This window comes from Euprymna scolopes, chromosome 39 (assembly GCF_053919585.1).
Source record: "Euprymna scolopes isolate OS-2025 chromosome 39, ASM5391958v1, whole genome shotgun sequence".
NCBI classification, from domain to species: Eukaryota; Metazoa; Mollusca; class Cephalopoda; order Sepiida; family Sepiolidae; genus Euprymna; species Euprymna scolopes.
This window is the reverse complement of record NC_136520.1, coordinates 11,630,226-11,650,823: the sequence shown is the minus strand read 5'-3', so window position 1 is coordinate 11,650,823 and position 20,598 is coordinate 11,630,226.

Sequence of the window (20,598 nt, the reverse complement as noted above, 5' to 3'; positions counted from 1 at the left end):
ATAAAACCTGAAGCAAAAAAATAAAACCTAAATAAATAAAATAAAATAAAACTAATATTGAAACAGATTAGTAAATGTGTCAACAAAGTCACCGTTCTCACACAAATATTTTGTATCTAGAAATGGAAACAAAAAATAAAAAAGAAGGAAGGAAGGAATGAAAAGGGACGGATAGAGAGTATTAGTAGTTGTAGTATTAGTAGTAGTAGTAGTAGTAGTATTGGCTTTACTACAATTGTTCTTATGTTTATCAACAGGTTAAAGTTGTTTAGTTGTAAGCGACAGTATAGTTGTAATAAAAATAGTTGCAAAACACCCCCACTCTTCCTATGTTAAATAATATTTTCGAAATAATAAGGTTAAGATTTCAGTGCGCAGGTCAAAATCGGCAAAAAAAGCGATTTCTGTTTATTTATTTACGTTGTTATAGAGTAATGTTTATGCGCGCATGCGCAACCGGATGTCGTGAACCGGAAAGTGGGTTACATCACTCGTTACAAGATCATTTGAGTTTTATAATTTTATAGATTTATTATTTTTATAAGAAATCATTACAATATTTTTACAACAACATTTTACAAATGATAAAAGATTTTAACAATTAGAACTAGCTAACTTTAACTAGAGCTAATTGAGGGGGGCCCTTTTCTCTCATTTACGGAGCGACAAAAATACGTGCCCATCTAATGGCTGTCCAGATTAAAGATCGGCTAACTAGTTCTCAGAAAACGTCTAGAATAAATATAGCATTATTGTGACTATATTAATCCCTATTTGTCCTAAACTCTGCATCGAACTGATAAGAAAATACTTAATTCGCTGCACCTTGTTATACCAAGGTTTTACACAAAGTTTCCGCCGGATCGAATAGTAGTTTCTGAGTAAACCTCTAGAAAAAAATTGGGTTATTATGATGATTTTTTGTACTACGCCTAATTAATTTATATCGTACATCAATCGAATACATTAATACGTGACACCATACAGAATTTCAGCTAGATCCACCCAGCAATTTTCTGGAAAATAGAAAGGGACAGAGAGACAGATAAAGAGAATATAATATAAATAATTGGTACACGTCAGACACAGATAGATGTGATGTCTGTTTTTGTTTTTATTTTCTTGTTGGAAGCGGTAAATGGGAATGCAAATTGAATCGTTACGATAACTGAACTGATTAAATTTCAGCTCTTTGTTTGAGATATCGACGGTGACGGACTATTAAGAAAAAAAACCATGCGCTAGAAAAAGAGACATTAGAATGGTCTATGCAAAAAAAACAACAAAAAAACAAAGATCAATATCAATGTCAGTTCAGTAAAGAGATAGGTTGGCCGACTTCAGAGCAGCGACACAAGTATGCCTTATAAACATCAAACCAGATTGTTACGACGGAGGTATAAAATAAAAAAGGTTTGCAAAACTGCATGCAGTATTGTGGTAACTGTGCAGAAAAAAATCCTTGACCACAATAGGTCGCTCATTTTAATAGTACCATACTTGTTTTCGCAGTTCCTATTTGCTTCACTCTCCACGAGGGCAGAGTAAGACACAATGTCAGGTTGTAATGTGGGGAAAATCCAGCTACCTAAAAAAGTCATGCTGAATAATAACAAAAATGAAATTATTTCAGTCATGAAAGAGTGACCTCCACTCAGCGAGAACAGAAAAAGTGAAATATAGCATCCGAACATATACTACAATGTGATATTGGCCCTAAGGCTAAGGAACATCTTTCTTGGTAATTATTTAACTTTTTTTTTGCATAGACCGAAAAAATGCAAGAGAGCTGTATGCTCAGTCTGTTAAATCCAAAATAGCTGAGCAGCGGCTTGGTTCCCATCAGTTTTGGCAAATAGCAAACAGGATCCTGAACAGAAGCGTGTGTTTTATCCCAACCATCATCAATGGACCTGACGTCATCTCGTCAGCAAAAAATTGTACAACTAATTCTACCCGATGCGACGAAGGTCATCGACTACCGGTATATCCTCCTATAACAGACAACACGCTATGCAACATGCAAATATATGTGCGTGAGGTCACCAAGCTTATCAAGAACCTTTATTCCAGTAAAACAACTGGCCCTGGCGGCATTCCAATTATAGTGCTGAAAAAGCTTCAACCCCATACTTACAAAACTGTTTAAGTATTGCCTTAAGTGGGAGTGGTTCCAAACACCCTGGAAAACCTCATCAGTATACCCTGTATTCAAGAATCTAGGTAATAAGTCATCTCCTTCTCAGTACAGACTAATAAGTATCCTATGTGTCATGAGTAAGTTGCTGGAATCAATATTACATAAAGAAGTAGTCAACCACCTCAGCAGAAATAATATGGTTTCCGTTCTGCTAGTCTACAGCAAATGTGCGTACAATTATATCTCATAGGATTAGTGAATCTCTCGACAAAGCCCTCCTGTCTAGGGCAATTGCTCTTGACATATCAAAGACATTCGATGAGGTATGGCATAAAGGCCTACTTCATAAGACTTCCAGCTAGGGTATAACTCCAGAAGATATCTCACTGCTGATGCAGTTCTCTATCTATATAAAAGCCAATTACGTCCCAGGATGGAGTACTGCTGCCAAAATTGGGCAGGAACTGCTAAGAACAGCCTATGCTGCCTTGGCAGAGTAGCAAATAGATTTCGTGACTTAGTGGGGGGTGCCCTTTTTTTCTTCCCTGCAACCTCTCTCACACAGGAGAGACGTTGCGAGCCTTTTTTATCCTTATTTCCATGGCAAGTGCTCGTCTGAGCTCCAATCTATTGTCCTCCCTTGCCAATCTTTCACGATAAACACCTGTCTAGCTGAAACCACTGTAAATAATTTCCTCACTCTTTATATATGCCTAAATCAAAACGTAGATTCTTTGAATAAAGCTTCTTTCTAAGAAGTGCACGCATGTGGAACTCTCTTTCAGTTTGCCTTTTTCTCACCTGACTAAAACTTGGATGCCTTCAAGTCTAACGTAAACAACATCCTGATGATCCGCCCCCTTATCAAATTACTGATACTAACAATTACTACGATACTATCCCATTGATTACGGTACACGCAATAACCCTTATCCCCGAGTGGCTTCCGGACCTTGTCAAGTGGTGATACCATGTAAAAAAAGGTTCAAAATAGGAGGCTTTACTTTTGAAACGACACTTATATAACAAAGACCGCTCCGGACACCCATGGACAGACATTGTTATCACTGGCACAAGTGTATTTAAAATGGTTGTGACTTATCCCCGAGTGGCTTCCGGACCTTGTAGGAAAACAAATTTGGGGCACAAAAGATTCCTTGTTGAAATGTTAGCGAATAGCGAGAGAGATATACAGAGAGAGAGGGAGAGAGAGAGAGAGAGGGTGTAAATTCTATTGTAGACACGTTGACCAGAAGTCGGATCAGCTGATCGGATTGCGTGTGAGTCACATGATCAGGTTAGCTGAATCGAGAGATTTTGTTTGGACTTAGAAGGCGACGGACGGCTACACAGTCGTCTCCTCTCCTTCACTAGGGGGAGACACTGACGTGTGTAGAAATCAGACTAAGAGAAACCACGCAAGCCAGAGATTCACTTTCCCTCCTTCCGCGAGACATCTGGAAAAGTGAATAAAAATTATAAAAACAATGCCATGTCTTGGAGTCAAATCAATACTCGTCAAAAACAGGTACCTGTCTCCCCCCCCCAAGGCACGAGATGATTTCAGGTAGACCAACATTCAGGACGAAGGAAGGCATGCATAAAATACATGTACCACACGCACACACACACACACACACACGAACACAATGGCATATAAACATATCATTGAATAGACTGACCACTAGACGATCACACGACGGTAACCCTGATTAGATATAACACACACGATCCTCTTTATGATACAACAGCACAGCAGTAATTGTAGCATTCCTGTTTTGTAGCTGTTCAATGTTTTTGGTTGTAAAAAATGTGGCCCTTTCACTGAAATGCTCCTCGTCTTATAGTTATACTATCTTTTAGCTGAAGTCGTCTCTCGGCTAACCACTGCATAAATGATATTTTGGGTGATGAAAGGCACTGCAACGGATTGTTATACAGGTTTTATTTCGTTCGCAAATAAAACGTAAATGAAACAAATAATAATTTGCCATTCATTCGTAATTCGTTTAACTAAAAACCATTGTGGAATGACAGTGAGGATGCATTTACGACTGGCGGGTATTACATGGATTTAATAATGCAAAAACAGATTAAAATCGCGAAACTGATTTCCATTTTCAATTACACGGAAGCTTCGCAATTAGAGACAAATAATTTACAGAAAAATCATATGAGAAATCGAAAATGACAAAGAAGAAAATCCCAACTTAAAATAAAATTTTAAACAACGATATTTTTTTAAGGGGAGTTATCGCTTATCATAACCAAAAAAAGGCACTCGAGAATTAATGCTATTGAATGTCAGAAAATCGGTGAGGCAACCCTGGAATAATCAGAAGTGGTGGAAACTCGTTTGAATTTGATTATTTAAGAAGGCAGTTAAGAAAGAACTCGTTGATATTGGACCTAAAAACGATGTTTTGGTCAACTGGAAATCAGAAATGTCTTGAAGGATTCCACAAGCTGAGAGTTCTAGGAAATATATTTTGTTTATAGAAATTTACGTTTAGTTTAAGGAACAGATAGGTAGTATGGGAAATTGTTCACAGCATTTGCCGCTAGAGGAATGTTTACTGCGACTGCTTTTGTGGGTGGGGCTAAATTCAATCCCAGTTGAACACTTGTCATAAAAATAACTATAGAGAAGACATAGACTCACAATGTCTTTCCTGTGGAAAACGGGTTGTAAGGAGAAGACAAACCCATCGTTTACTTGATTTGTAAGCATTTTCTTTTGGCGAGAGTACTCCGACTTGGGTGGGTTTTTTTTTTGCGTTTATGTTAGTAGAGGATTGCTTTCGAATTGAGATACATTCTGGAACAGCAAAATGATCAAATAATTTATACAGATCCATCAGCAACACCTTTTATATAGTCTTCAATGTCAGTTGAGGAATGAATGTCACTCTCCAATATTTATCTTTAAGATGCGTCCGTTTACTACACAGATAAGTTGCTAAAGTTGTAGCTATACGTTAGAAAAAAAAAAGATTGTATTGTGGCGTAGGACATTTAACTTGATGAATTTCCTATCCCTATCATCAACTTGAAACTCCAGAAATACAAAATTATTTCCCAAAATATAGCATGCTAATTGTAAACTTAAACAGTTAAAGAGATATGAAGACAGCAGTGGCACCATTGAAACGAGTAGCGCGCTGAAATTTAAAATGTATTTTCTATATAGTCAACATTATTGTCAATGTATATTTACTAGCGATGAACGTTTGCTGCGCATGAGCGTCCAAAGTGCGCTTAAACATAAGAAGGTCGTTTCAAAAGTAAAGACACCTATATTTTAATTAAAAATGTTGAAGTGTTTAGAAGGCGGGCGTTGTATCTGTATATCGAGCTATATTTTTGATTCCAAATTTTTTTTTCTACAGAATAAACAGCATTATAACAACATTTGGGCCAGAGAGTCAATGACGCACGACCATGGATGGTTGTTTTATTAGGCTTTCACGCCATCAATGTCAGCAAGAGATCAGTTAAACTTTCAGGTCATAAAAGCTTAAATTAAGTCATCACAACTATGCAATTCGCATTCCCAATTCATACACTCAGGCAGAATAAAAAATGGAGGTATTACGCAGAAATCTCCCTCGTATTTTATTATGACGTAGAACGTTTTAATAGGATGCTTTTAATATTGTTTTTTCCAATGTAAAAATTCAGAAATATAATGACCTAAAATTGATTCTTTGCTTACAGCACAGCATCAACCGCGATTAAGCGTTTGTTTGAGTATTACTTTAGTCAATAGATGACCGTATTTGATGTAGGGATTTCAAATGCTATTTCAAGTAATAAAGAAACAAATCTCTCTATATATGTAAGTGAACGTATCTGTGTGTGTGTACATTTCCTTACGCAAAAACTCCGTCAATGTTAAATCTACAGAGTCGAGATTTGATATACAGGGTACTGAGATTTGGGAACATCTTTGTAATCCATTTCGGCCAGAAATTTGGCTGTTAAGGGGTCAAAGTTCAACGATTTGACCTTTGAGAACTCTACCAAAATCGCCCAACAATTTTGGGTATAAACAATTGGAATTTTAAATAGAGGTCCCGTTGGCATGTATCTAACTTCATAACTTGATTTGAGCCCCAAATAATAAATGTTAAGGGGTCATAATGGGGGTCAAATTTAAAAAAAATGAGCGCTTTTGTTCTATTTGATTTTTTGCTCGACATGCACCTCCTAACACCCGGGCAACGCCGGGATGAGATGCTAGTATACAACTGTGAGATTCTGATCTATAGAACCGGTATTCTCCATTTTATCAGAAATAGAATGCCAGGACAAAATAACGAAGGTGAAGTTATGAGATTGTCGAAACGAAAACCCAAGTCCCACTTTTAGTTGGTTGGTTAGTTATTTTTATTTTACGGCATATCAACCCTTTTCAGCTTATTTAATGCCGAATCTAGTTATTTTGAGGAACGATTTTTAATGGAGTAAATTAGTTTTTTTGAGTCGGATTCTATTTAACCCATAGTTGGGGCCCTAACATGTACTACCACTCCGGGTCAGAGTGGACCTTGGAGCAATGCCAATTAAATGGTAGCTTCACACTCCACAAGGCCCGGAATGTGGGGCCCTACCATCGGATATAGTTTTAGGTCATATCCAGGACCGTTGTATAAAGGGTTCTCTTTAATTTGTGTTATAAAGGCCATTTTTTAAAGATATGATAGTATGGTGTGGGGATTGTTTTTATCAAATATCTCTTTAATATTGTGTTCTTTGTAGAATCGATTTCTTACTGTTACAAAATCAGTACATTCAATTAATCTAGTTATTTCGAGGAACGGGGTTTAATGGAGTATATTTGTTTGTTTGTTTTTTAAGTCGGATTCTATTTAACAAGGAGTTTGTACCCTAACAGGTACTACCACTCCGGGTCAGATTGGACCTGGGAGAAATGACAATTAAAGGGTGGTTCCACACTCCCCAAGGCTCGCAAGGTGGGGCCTTACCATCGAATATAGTTTTTGGTCATATCCAGGACCCCCACTTTTAGAAGATAAATAAAAAATAAATATTTATCTTTAAGATGGGTCCATTTATCTACAAAAATGTTGTTAAAATGGTAGCTATACGTTAGAACAAAAACGACTGTATTGTGACGAAGGACATTTAACTTGATGCATTTCGTATCCCTATCCTCAATTTGAAACTCGTTGTAACGGTATTTGGAATATTTTCACTTAGCATTCATCTAGTTAATGTTTGCGCTCAAGTGGCTTTAGCCTTGAGAAGTGGTGCCTATTATTTAAGAAAATGGCTCAACAATAACTTTAACACAATCATTTTGTAATCACGTGTAAATCAACCAAGCGGTAAAAAGTTATTTTGTTTTGTTTTGTTTGTTTGTTTTTTTTTTGTGAAATTTGCGTGGAGATTAAAACAGAAAATGAAGGAAATAGCTGTTCTTAGATGAGCACTTGTGTACGGTATGAATTTGGGAAAATCATCCTCGGATACTTATCCGGAAAACCCGTACCCAGAAAATCCGTACCCGGGGTAAAAAATATATATATATATATAGATTTTGTTATTGTTGTTTTTTTTTTTTGGTTTTTTCAAGCGATACATACCTCTCGTCAGCGTAGTTTAACTGTTTCTAGGGATCGAACCTCATACCATGTTTTCCACAGTCTGGTGCCTTAACCGTTAGGCCATAATCCCAAGATTAATTATATTGTTTATTTTTATCGCTTATAAATTTAGATTTTGTGATTGTTGTTTTTTTCAAGCGATACATACGGTTAATATTGGCTCCGCCTCGCATCTCATATTTTTATTCACTTATAAAGTCGCCCTTTTAATTTGTTTGGACGTATATGACATTTTTTATTTATTTATTATTTTTAAAACAGTAATCTACGTACACGCATGTTACGAGATCACTACCTCTCGTCAGCGTAGGAAAACTGTTTCTAGGGATCGAACCACAGACCATGTTGTCTGTCTCCATAATTTCAGACTAAATTTCAGAAACTAAAAGTCACAAAGCAAAGCTAAGGTCCACAAATGATTCAATATTTTACCGACCGTGTTTTTTATTTGTTTTAACTGTTTTTTATTTGTTTTAAGTGTTTTTTATTTGTTTTAACTGTTTTTTATTTGTTTTAAGTGTTTTTTACATGTTTTAACTGTTTTTTTTATTTGTTTTAACTGTTTTTAATTTTGTAAAACTGTTTTTTATTTGTTTTAACTATTTTATTTGTTTTAACTGTTTTTTTATTTGTTTTAACTGGTTAAAATTGTTTTAAGGGATCATATGTCACAATTGAAAAATTCGTTATATATTTTGTACATATATCTAAGTTGTTTTTTTTTTCAAATTTTAATTGTTAATCAGTTCATATGCATGTCACGTTGATACAGTGGTAACGTCACCAACTCTGAATTTTACAGTTTCGGTTTTGATTCTAGCTGATAGCACCTAAATACTTTTTTTTTACTTTGCAAATTACGACTATATAATTATATATACGAAATCTCGACGATTTAAAATATTATATTTAAGCGTGTTTTACTGACAAGCAAAGTTCCCCCCCCGCTATGTATTTTATAAAATTGATTAAAAAACACGTTGTTTTATGTTCAGATTATAACAATAATCATTATATAAGGTTTTATAGTAACAATACTGGTTTGGTTTACATGTTTATGATAGGGGCGCTTCGCCTATTGCAAAAAAATGCATGGATTAATGTAATTCAATTTTGGAACTATCAGCATACGAAAACGTTATCTTACTGTTTAACATATTTATTTGGGCACTGTAAACAAACCGTTGTCACGTTGAAAATATATGCCTACAAAAACACTACTAAGCTGTAAGAGTTGAAAAAGCAGAAATATGTATCTTTAATCATTGAGTAGCCTCCTTTGCAAAGTGGCCTGCAGTAATAGTTCATGCAGAATCTTTAATGTAATCTCTGATAACTGATAAGTCAGTGTTCGTTAAAGACATTGTATTTGAGCAATGGTGCTTTATTTAGAGTTGAGTAGGGATATTTTCCAATATCCCATGGTGATACGCGTTCACAAGTGGGCTATGTGTATTTGTTACGTAGTTACATTCTGTTGTTCAAATGGTCCAAAGTTAGTCTACAAACGAGGATTGCTTATTCTGAAGATCTGAAAAGAATATCAGGAACGTGTCTATCTGTATAAGGGAATAGGATAAAGAAAACGAATTGCACTGCGACTCGCTGCGACTATGTAACTCGAGTAAATATGTAATTACTGTAATGGACAGAAAAGTCACCAAATACATGTTCTTAGACACTATTTTCCGTCATTTATGTTGTTAAAGTTGATTACACTACAATTCTGGGTCGAAAAAGGCCGATAATGTAATATAAATAACTAACGCTATGTTACAAGTTTAGATTTTGTGGTCCACGTAGAAATAATTACGAATATAAACTCCCACATGCCTATCTAATCCTTACTACAACATAAGACCTAACCAGATATGGTGAATTGGTTATAAATGAATGGGAGAGTGTTGCTTAGTTTCACTTTATGCCAAGATACCCGTGAAGTTTGCTAGAAGAAACTATTCCATTTTAACAAGCTTAATTCTTAAGCTACTGATATTTGCAAATTCGATCTTAAAGGCGAATTGGTTTGTTCGAGTGTGGTTTGATCGTGAATTGGCTTTGTTCGAGTCTGGTTTGGTCGTGAATTGGCTTTGTTCGAGTCTGGTTCGATCGTATGTTTTGTTTTAGTTGTCATTTTATCTAATAGTTTCAGTTTTAAGGTGAAATAAGTTGGATAAAGTTGATATGTATAATATGAAACATGCACACATAAGTAGATCATTAGCCGACTTATTATCGACAATTTTTGTGGGTAGATGACAGCCTACCGGAGATGGGTGGAGAATCCCTTTCCATGTGTGACATGCCACTACAACTATCCAGTTATTATACAACTGATTATAAATAAGCTGCTCTAAGCGCTTCCATTATGTTAACTGCTGCTTAAAAGATTCGTTTTTATTTGCTAATCTTATCCACAAATAAAAAATTAGTATTCTCTTCCTCCACTTCGCATCACAGAACCACTAGATTTTAAAGCTAATAATAGAAACTAAAACCGCCCGACTACTAAAATCACGAAATATATACATCTTACTCTTATATTTCTACAATTTTAAAACGGAACTTTATCTCCGTGTATGAGTGAGTTCCTTCATTATAGAACCCCCCCCGAAACGACTGAACAGATTTTCTTAAAAATTCACAGAATTTTAGTGTATGTCTGGGTGTGATTTTAGTTAGGTTTCCTCTCAGAATACCCCCGATAATCACCGATAATCAAACCGTTATTTTAATATTTCTATCATCGCTAAAGCCATTTTCCGTCTCGTCGCTAAGCAACAATGATAGAACAACGGGCCGTGAAAATTCTACTGTGGGTAAGTTAATAGTGTGTTTTTTTTTTTGCATGACGTTGTCTGTAATTTCCATTATATCTTACAATATGAATAAGTAACATTAAACAAAAGTACGAGAAGTGTGGAATATTACCAGTATCTCCGTCCTGTATGTGTAATGTTGGGTATTGTGGAAAGTTAATACATTTGAATTATTTCAATGTTGTTGTAATATGTTTTATATTATTATCATTTTATTGTTTTTTAACGAGACTACAGTATTATTCCAATGATATTTAGATTATTTCAATTATATATAAACCATATTTCATTGGCGGCCATATATCATTTCCGCTGTTTCTATTATATGGTCTCGTTCCAAAAAGGGTCTTATTTTGTTTTCCATAACAATATTTTGTTCTTCATATATTCAATATTTGGAGAATCCTTTGACACCAATAAGCTTTATCTTCTCTGCTCACTGAACATATTGTTCTTGGAACGTTTTGGACGAAAGACATTGACTCCAATACAATGATTGGTTGATATATTAGTTGTTATTTAAGTTGCCAGGATGTGGCGCAGATGAAAATGGAAAGTTCCTTTGGTTGTGGTCTTAACAATCTATATTGGGAGACGCGTCACTCCCTCCCAAGAGGAGAGGAGAGACAACCGTAAAGCCCAACCGCTCTGCTCCAATTCCAAGTTCCAACTCCTCCGATCTCCTGTTAAACTGATCACATGACTCACACGTAAATTCGATCAGCTGTAAACTTGTCTATGATCTAGCTTCGCTATATTTTGACAAGTTTTATAAATATTCATCGTATTCATATCTTGTCTATTTCTCCATTGAGATAGATATATAGATAGATCGAGATGGACAAATAGAAAGATAATTAATTCACATTTGTTTATATTTATTTAAAATTCTTTCGTGTTCTTGTTTATAGTATCTAGTCAAATAAAGCTCTTTCATTTCACTATAGCTATTCTGTAATTGCATTTTTGCTTAAAATTCAACTAAGATCGCCATTCGGGGCGTGATGGATAAAGACGTTGGATCTCTTCGGTTTCAGGTGGGAATTGTCTGAAGATAGCAGAATCCATCCTACCCAAAGTCGGCCAGAGGCTTACTTGGTCAAAACGTTGTGAGACGACAACAACTATGGATGGCAGTGATTGCTGAGAATGCAGTTAGGAGATTCGGAGTTCCAATCCTGCCGCGGTTGCCACCTTAAGAAGGCCAGAGGAATAGTTGGTCGAAACGTTGTGAAACAACAACTAAAAAGGGTGAGAATAATAGTCCGTAACAAATAAATTAATAAATAGTACTCATCTCAGTAATGAATTCCAATGAAATAATATATATATATATATATATATATATATATATATATATATATATATATATATATTGAACTACACGATTATGATAATCTTCCTGCTCAGGTAAATAGGCAATGTCCTTGCAGCCTTAATATGAAGCATACTAACAGAGTAACACTATGATTTTTTTATATATTAATATTTTCATTTTAGAAATATGATACATCAATTTACAACGAAAGTGCTACTTCAAACTATGACTTGCCAAGAGAACGGCCGGCGACCAGCGCGTAACAGACAGACTCAAGGACGCACGAAAAACTCAACAACGCAGGGAGATTTCAAAGAAATAATTTCCAAGAATTAAAAAACAACGGAGCAAATAAAATATCTGCCAGAATTCATTATTTAACGATCATTTCCTTTGCCAATTAATGTCTCCACGCTTAGTACCATTATAATCATTAACATTAGAAAGCCGATTCAAATTCAGTCTGGCGGCGATTTCGATTTATTAAAACCCAAGGCGGCTTCATTCTTTCTTATTATATCAAATATTTGATGTTTTTATTAATTCTAATCGCATTCACTTCCCGCGCTTTTTTTATTTATATTATGATTATTTTTATTATTTTACCTTGGCTCGTATCGACCATGATTTTATTCCTTTATCATTTATATTTTTACTCTATAATTTTAATTTATTTATGGTAATTTCTTTTATTAAATTCATTCATTTTAATCCGTGTAGTTTCTTTTTCTTTTTGTTTTCGCTTAGTTCATTCATTGATATAATTTACCAATTTTTATTTATTTTATCATCTTCTTTAATTTTTCTCGTAATTTAAATAATTTATTCGTTTAATTTATTTTCATTCGTTTCATTCATTAATATACGACATTTGTATTTTTCATTCTGTTGTGACCATGGACGCTGATTACAATGGAAACAACAAAACGACATATTTACTTGAGTATGTGTACAGAAATCATCAAACACTATACTGTGAACAGGCCTGACATTTGTTATCACATATTTTTTTTTCATCAATTTTCACCCCAAACAAGACACAGTTCCAGTTTGAAGTAGGCGGCTACTGTCAGGGATATAATTTGCAGGGATATTATGAATGGAGATGAGTAGCAAGATGCATATTCACATTACACTTGAACTTCTGCATGTCAGTACAGTTGATGAAGCAGAATCTCAGAAGGGAGTTCCATAGTAGTTCTGGGGAACAAATTATTGTAGTAGAAGGTTTTCTTGGGGGTCTCTACTGTGTAAGGGTAGAATTTAGCTGCTTTTCGGTTTTGTCGGTGGTATTTATGTCGAGGGGGTACAAGTGCTTGTAGTTCGTCAGAGAATTCGACATTAAAATACTTGTAGAACAAGCAAAGGAGTGAAACATTTCGTTGATGAGACAGGCTGAAGCCGAGATGACAGGTCATGACGTATCCTGTTGGCGACTCTCTTTTGAACCCTGTCCAGAAGTGAGATACAAGTAGCAGATGTACCAGTACAAATGTGACAACATTAACTCATACATAAGCGAATGGTGGCCTTATAGCCGTACAGGATACTTTCATGCGTAAGTAACTTTCTAGCACGGTAGGGAGAGCCCACCTTCATCGCAGCAGGAGGAGTTAAAAGGAATTACTTTCAGCTAATGTGTTTTATGTCCTTGGTATTGGTGGTAGAGAAGGTTTATTGTAACTATTGGAGGAAACAAGCTTAGTCCTGGCAGCATTGAATGGTCTATCCATTTATGTCGCCATTCTACTACAAATTGGAGGTCGTCATCTAGTTTTTCTGCGATTTCCTTTGATATGTATTTAATCGGTTTCCCCTCGTGCTTCTTACAAGGTGTGGTGTCATCAGCAAATATACCTGTTAAGTTTGCAGTTTGAAACAAGTAACGTAGAAAGCAATACAAATGACGACTCAACAAACAAAGGTAGATCAAATAAGAAGTGTATTAGGAAAAAGTATATTTACAGGATATTTACATAACGGTGTCAAATAAGAGAGTATTTGCTGGAGAAACATGTCTGCTGTCGGCGGCCTTCGGTTGCTTCTGGTGAACACACACTCAGACTAACTGAGTCTTCCTATTTATGTGTAATTACTGTCCACATATGCAAATGAATCCGTGTCACCACAACAACCTCCTCCCAAGATTTGAAGTCGCACAGATTTCAATATCTTATCCTCTTGGGATTTAACATTAATGGTTCCTTAAACTTTCTTTTTCGACCTGATCTTCGGGGTTCAGGTGTATATTGAGGCGGTTCCAAATTAAAGGATTCGTATATGATGTCCATTGTTTCCTCCTCTTCGACTGCTGTTGTATAATCACCATCTTAAATGTGGGTTTTTTTATTTGGTTCCGGTGCCTTTTATGTATATTCTGTGGACCTCTAATCATGTATGTACAATCACCAATGCGTTTATCCACTACTCCACATTCCCAGTAAGCAGTGTTATTCCTGTAGCACTTGAAATATACTCGATCTCCCGAGTTATATTTCTTTCTTATCATGTGTGTAGTGTCTTGGCAATAGTTTATCAAACGCTGATTTCACCTTTCTGGCAAACATTAAATCAGCTGGTGATATATTTGACGGGGTATTAGGGTGCGGTTTTATCCTATATATTTGCAAAAATTGTTGCAAACCTTTTTCCGTTGTTATCCCAATGGATTTTTTCAACGCTCGTTTTAACGTGTCCACGAACCTCTTCGCGAGGTCGTTCGATCTTAGATGATACGGCGGATTAGTGATATGCTTTACTTGGAACGTGTCACAAAATTCCTTAAAGTCTGTGGATGTGAATTGAGTTCTATTGTCAGTGACCAGTGTGTCTGGTACACCAAATCGTGCAAATAACTCGTGTAGGAATCCTATTGAGTTGTTCGTTGTTGAATTCCTGCAACGCATTACCTCAGGCCATTTTGTATAACTATCTACTACAATTAAGTAGTAATTTTCTCCTACGGGACCAGCGAAGTCCATGTGGAGTCTCGGTTTTCGGCTAAGGTTGGTGTACTATAGGTGGGGATTTTGCCGCTAACTGACATCCTTCACATCTATTTATTGCTGTACCTATGTCGACGTTTATGTTACGCCAGTATACGTAGCTTCTAATAAGACTTCATCCGATTTATCCCCGGATGTCCTGTGTGGAAGTCTCTCAAAATCCTCTTCTGCAACGTTTTAGGTATTACTACTCTCTCGCTATATGATAACACATCCTTACATATGGAAAAAAATTGCTGAACATTTCTGTCATTTTTAATTTCTTTCTTTTATATCATTTATATATTCATCTTTATCGGCTTCTCTTTTAATGTCTGACAATGTTACCGGTAGTTCTTTAATGATGTTTGCTACGATATTTTTCACTTCGACGTTTGTTCGAATTGCTGCGATCACTGATTCTTCCAAATTATGTTTCTGTGGTATCAGTCTTGAAAGTCCATCCGCATGGCAAATCTTTTTCGATGCTAGATGTTGTAGCTGGAAATCGTAATTCAATAGGACCGTACCCCAGCGCAGCAATCGATTTGCGGTGTATACGCCTTCTCTGCTGGAAGCAGCGTTCTCGAAGCGTAAGATATCGGCTTTCTAGATCCATTAGGCATGATATGTTGAATGCATGTTCCTATGCCCTAAGAACTAGCGTCATTTTGTGTCATAGTGAGTTAGAAATAGTTCAGATGTAAGTGCGCTCTTTATTTTGTCAAAAGCGGTTTGAAAATATTGCGTCCAGTGAAATGTGTGTCCTTTTTTAGCAGCTCATTTAAGGGATATCGCAAATTCTGCATCCCTTCAATAAAAATTGGTAATAATTTGCGAGTCCTAATAAACTCTGCAAGTGTGTTACGTTATTACGTGCTGACATGTTTTTTTTTTTTGCCGCAGATCTCTCTGGGTCTGGACGTCGCCCATGTTTATTTATTATATGTCCAAGATACTTCATTTCGCTCATACAAAAGTCGCGTGTATTTTCTTTTACTTTAAACCCGAATTCTTGTATTCGAGTGAATACTTGTTTGAAATGCTCCGTGTGTTCTTCTAGGGATTTGCTCCTGATAAAAATGTCGTCCAGGTATACACATGTGCACTCAATACCATTTAGCATGGTGTCCATCCCTTGTTGAAAAATGGCAGAGGCTACTTTGATGCCAAAGGGCAACCGGTTGTATTTGTACAATCCCTTATGCGTGTTGATGCATAGTATTTTTGAGCAATTCTCGACCGGTATTTATAAATACGCGTCGCTCAAGTCTATCTTGGAGAAGATATTGCCACCATTCAACTTTGTGAATATTTCCTCTGGCCTTGGTAGAGGGTAATGGTAATCTTGTAATATGGAGTTTAGATCTGCCGAAAAGTCGGCGCACACTCTGATTTTATAATTCTTTTTCTTTACATATACGGTGGGGGCTGCCCAGTCGCTGGGTTTTATTTTTGATAGCATGCCAGTCTGTTCCAATGTGTCTAATTCTTTATTAATCTTTTCCAGCCCAGTCGCTATGTTCTATTTTTTTATAGTATTCCTGTCTGTTCCAATCTGTCTAATTCTTTATTAATCTTTTTCAACCCAGCGAACGGAACGTTTCGCTTTTTTCTAAAAATTGGGCTGGTATTTTCTTTAAGTTCAAACGAGGCCTTAAATTTATTGCAACGACCTAATTTTGCCATAAATACATCAGGGAATAATGTTTTTTAAGTCCTCTTTTATATTTTCTGTTGTTAGAGTAGTACATTCTATTTTTTTTACAGAATGTATTAATTGGCTTATCCCAGAGTCCAAATTTCTCAATTAAATCTATTCCAAACAGGTTTGCGCTAATTTTCAATACGAAAATTTTTAATTTCTTTGTAATCCCTTTCAATTTTATTGGAACGATAACTTCTCCTTCAAATTTTATCTCACCACCAGTTACCGTCCGAGCTGATTTACTTGTTTTCATCATGGTTGGTTTACCCAACTTTTTCCATGTATTCAAGTTTATTATAGAAATATCGGATCCTGAATCCAGTTGTAATTTTATTGGCGTTTTACATATTTCCGCTTTTATGTATTTTCGCCGATTTTTGTCTAATTTTGTATTTGATTTTGTTTGCTGTACTCTTTTTAATTTGATTTTGTTTGCTGTACTCTTTTTAATTTGATTTTGTTTGCTGTACTCTTTATAAAATATCTGCAACAATCGCTTTTGTGTCCAACTTTCTTGCAAATGTAGCATTTTTCCTCTTATAAGGCCAATTAGATTCCCAATGTCTTTCTGTGCATCTCTTACAGTTATATCTAGGAAGCGACTTGTTATATTCTTTACTATAATTATAATTATTATATTCAGAATATCTCGTTCCGTTTTGACTGCTTTTATTTGTATAGTTATATCTAGGAAGAGGCTTGTTATATTCTGTACTATATTTATGGTTATTATCTTTTGAATATCCCATTCCATTGCTTTTCTTTGTAAAGTTCTTGGTTGGTGTGTATGGTTCTATACCTTTCTTACATATTCCACTCCGGATTCTTCTATCATTTTTTAATCCTTTTTTAGTGTAATGACCCTTTCACAATCCTCTGCTAATTTCTGAAGTGTTAAATCTTGCTCAGATTCCACCTTAGACAACACTCGTCTGCGTATTTCTGCATTTTTCGTGGAGAATAACCCTTGTGCAAAGATTAGGCATTTGAAATCTTCTACTGTTAGGTCCGCTGGCTTAAAATTATCACAGTTTTTATTGACAATTGATATGTATGTCAAATAATCTTGGTTGTCCATCTTCCTTAGATTCGTACACAACCATCTCTTATGAAAAAGAGATATATTCGGATTAAATAATTCTTTTAATAATTTTACAGCTTCCATGAAATCTAATTCCGTAGTTTTTTTTAGGTAGTATATAATCTACGAACTTGCTGTGTTCTCTTACAACCAACTTCCGGAGTAATAGGATCACATTCTGGCTATTTGGCCAACTTTTGGAGTCCAGTTGAAAGACATCCTCGTATCTTGCATAGTATGCTTCAAAAGTCTTTTCTTTCTCCGGCACATAATTAAATGTGTCCATGCTATTAAATATAGTTGTATGCGAGGAATTATTACTGTCGATATTTTCTCGATTAGTCTTTAATAGTTCCAGTGTTTAAGCAAAACGTTCCTCTTGTCTTTCTTCATATTCAAATTGTAATTTCTTCTGCCTTTCTTCTTGTTCAAATTGTAATTTCTTCTGCCTTTCTTCTTGCTCCATTTGCCATTTCAATAATTTCTCTTCTCTGCATCTAGCTCGCATTGCGCCTTTTATTGTGTCTGCAAAAATTGCATTAACATTCTAGAAAAATCTTCATTATTTTGTATCCTTTAGTAGCAGTAATGCAGTTACGAAGAAAAATTGTACAATTTCACATGCAACACAATATCCGTACCATATAAAATGGCTTGTGTTACAAAAAAATTGTTCATAGTTCCTGTTTTCAATAGTAATATCGCTGCCCGAATAATATTTTCTCACTTCGCTAGCGAGTCAATCCCATCCAACCACAACATAAGAACTGAGGCTTTTGCTGAAACCACAAAATACGATTTACTTTTCCGTTTTATGTATTTCCTAATAAATAACAGCCGAACTTAAGTACAACTCTTTCCATAGAAAAAAAAAAGTTTTTCAACTCGAGTCAAAATTGAAAAAAAATTAAATGTATGGAATACATTTAATTTTTTTTTTTTTAAATACCGAAGAGAAAAATTTGGTTTACCAAAAAAGTATTTAGTTGGTATCCACAGCAATTTAGGAAATACACTGGTGAACTTTTTTTTCGTATGTTACTTCCTTGCCATTTAGTAATACGAATCTGTTCTTCGTAATTTCGTAATACGAATGTTTGTCGTTTTACAAAAATTAACTTTTACAGTTTGTTATATTTTTAAGATGGATTCCACGTAAATCGTCGCTTTTTTTTGCCACGTTCGAGTTTTTTTTCTTTTCTTTGAGACTGCAATTAAAGGTTCTGGTTTGTCTCTTTTTTTTCGACTAGTATTTTAGTAAATAAAATACTATTAATCGAGGTTACTTTTTTAACCTCAATGTAGTTATTGTTCTTTGAATTTGGGAAACAACCGTTTCTTTCTTTTAGTGTTGTACTTCGCGAGGAAAATATTTTACAGTTTTCCAATGTTCGCTGAATAATTCATTTTTTCCGCTTGAGTCGAACTTCTCTTTAGCGTAAAATCCGTTTTTACGACTATTTCGTTCGTCAAAACTTGTATTCTGTAGAAAAGTCAACCGTTGCGTTGTTCTTTTTTTAATGAGTTCTTTCCATTTATTCGTCAAACTGTTATATTTGACGTTCATCCCCGTCGTCACTGTAAATTTACAGGTTGCAACAAGTAACGTAGAAAGCAATACAAATGACGACTCAACAAACAAAGGTAAACCAAATAAAAAGTGTATTAGGAAAAGATATATTTACAGGATATTTACATAATGGTGTCAAATAAGAGAGTCTTTCCTGGAGAAACATATCTGCTCTCGGCGGCCTTCGGTGGCTTCTGGTGAACACACACTCAGACTAACTGAGTCTTCCTATTTATGTGTAATCACTATCCACATATGCAAATGAATCCGTGCCACCACAACAATAACCATCTCAGAGACAATTTTATTTCTAGTGATATTAAAATTCACGATGCCTGCGCATTATAACGTCGTATAATGCGGCGTTTTGTTTCATTTAATCAAAACTCTTCTGTGGTGTTTTTTTTTTTTCAAATATGAAACGCAATCGGTGTGCGCCATTCAGTAGACTCCTTGTAATACCAGACCCAGTTTAAACACGAATAAATCAGAAATCATAGTGGTTTCATATCTATAATTTATCGTTGTTCATCATTATTGCACTTGTAAAAGTTCAGCTAGATCATACACTTGTAAATACGCCAGAGGTATTACTTATTGAAGGCCTCTTGAAGTTATTAACGAATATAAAGCGCCATTTAAAACACGGTTCCTAAAATAGTCCGTATCATAATATCGGAATCAAATAAAAACGTATCGGTTCAGTTTCCAAAGACAAAAGATACCCCCTGTAAGTGTGGTTGCACGTGAAATTGTAAGGCATAATATACAACAACACCTCTCATGACTCCGCACAGCTTTAGTCTAAGGAGAAGGAGACGTATAAGGTAAACAGATAGCATATAAAACTATTGTATTTTCAAATGATCACCAATTTTAGTATTGACCAGGCTGAACGTTGCTTAACTTTGGTTCTGTAACTGAAACCAGTGTCTTAACGTTAGTATGCCGTATACAATAACTAGAGCTATGACAACAGAATATTTCTATCATTGTTTTGACTCTCGAGTATATATCCGATACAGTTAAGTATACTTAATCCACCTAGAACCACATCACTCTATATAAAAGCATATCGGATGTCAACGGATACACACTCGGGAGCACAAATAATGAAAAAATATGCTGTTGCCCTAGCCCTTATAATCATATACAAAGATGCCACTAATAGTAACAAATAAAAGAATGAAACATATACTTTTGTATATGCCGCCCAATCAACAAATTTTAAAAACAAAAATCGGCTGTTGAAAGATTTCCCTGTAAGTAATCTCTTACACAAAATTTTAACAGAAAACAATCGAATACAAAAAATACACCAAATACAAAAATATAATTATTAGAAATA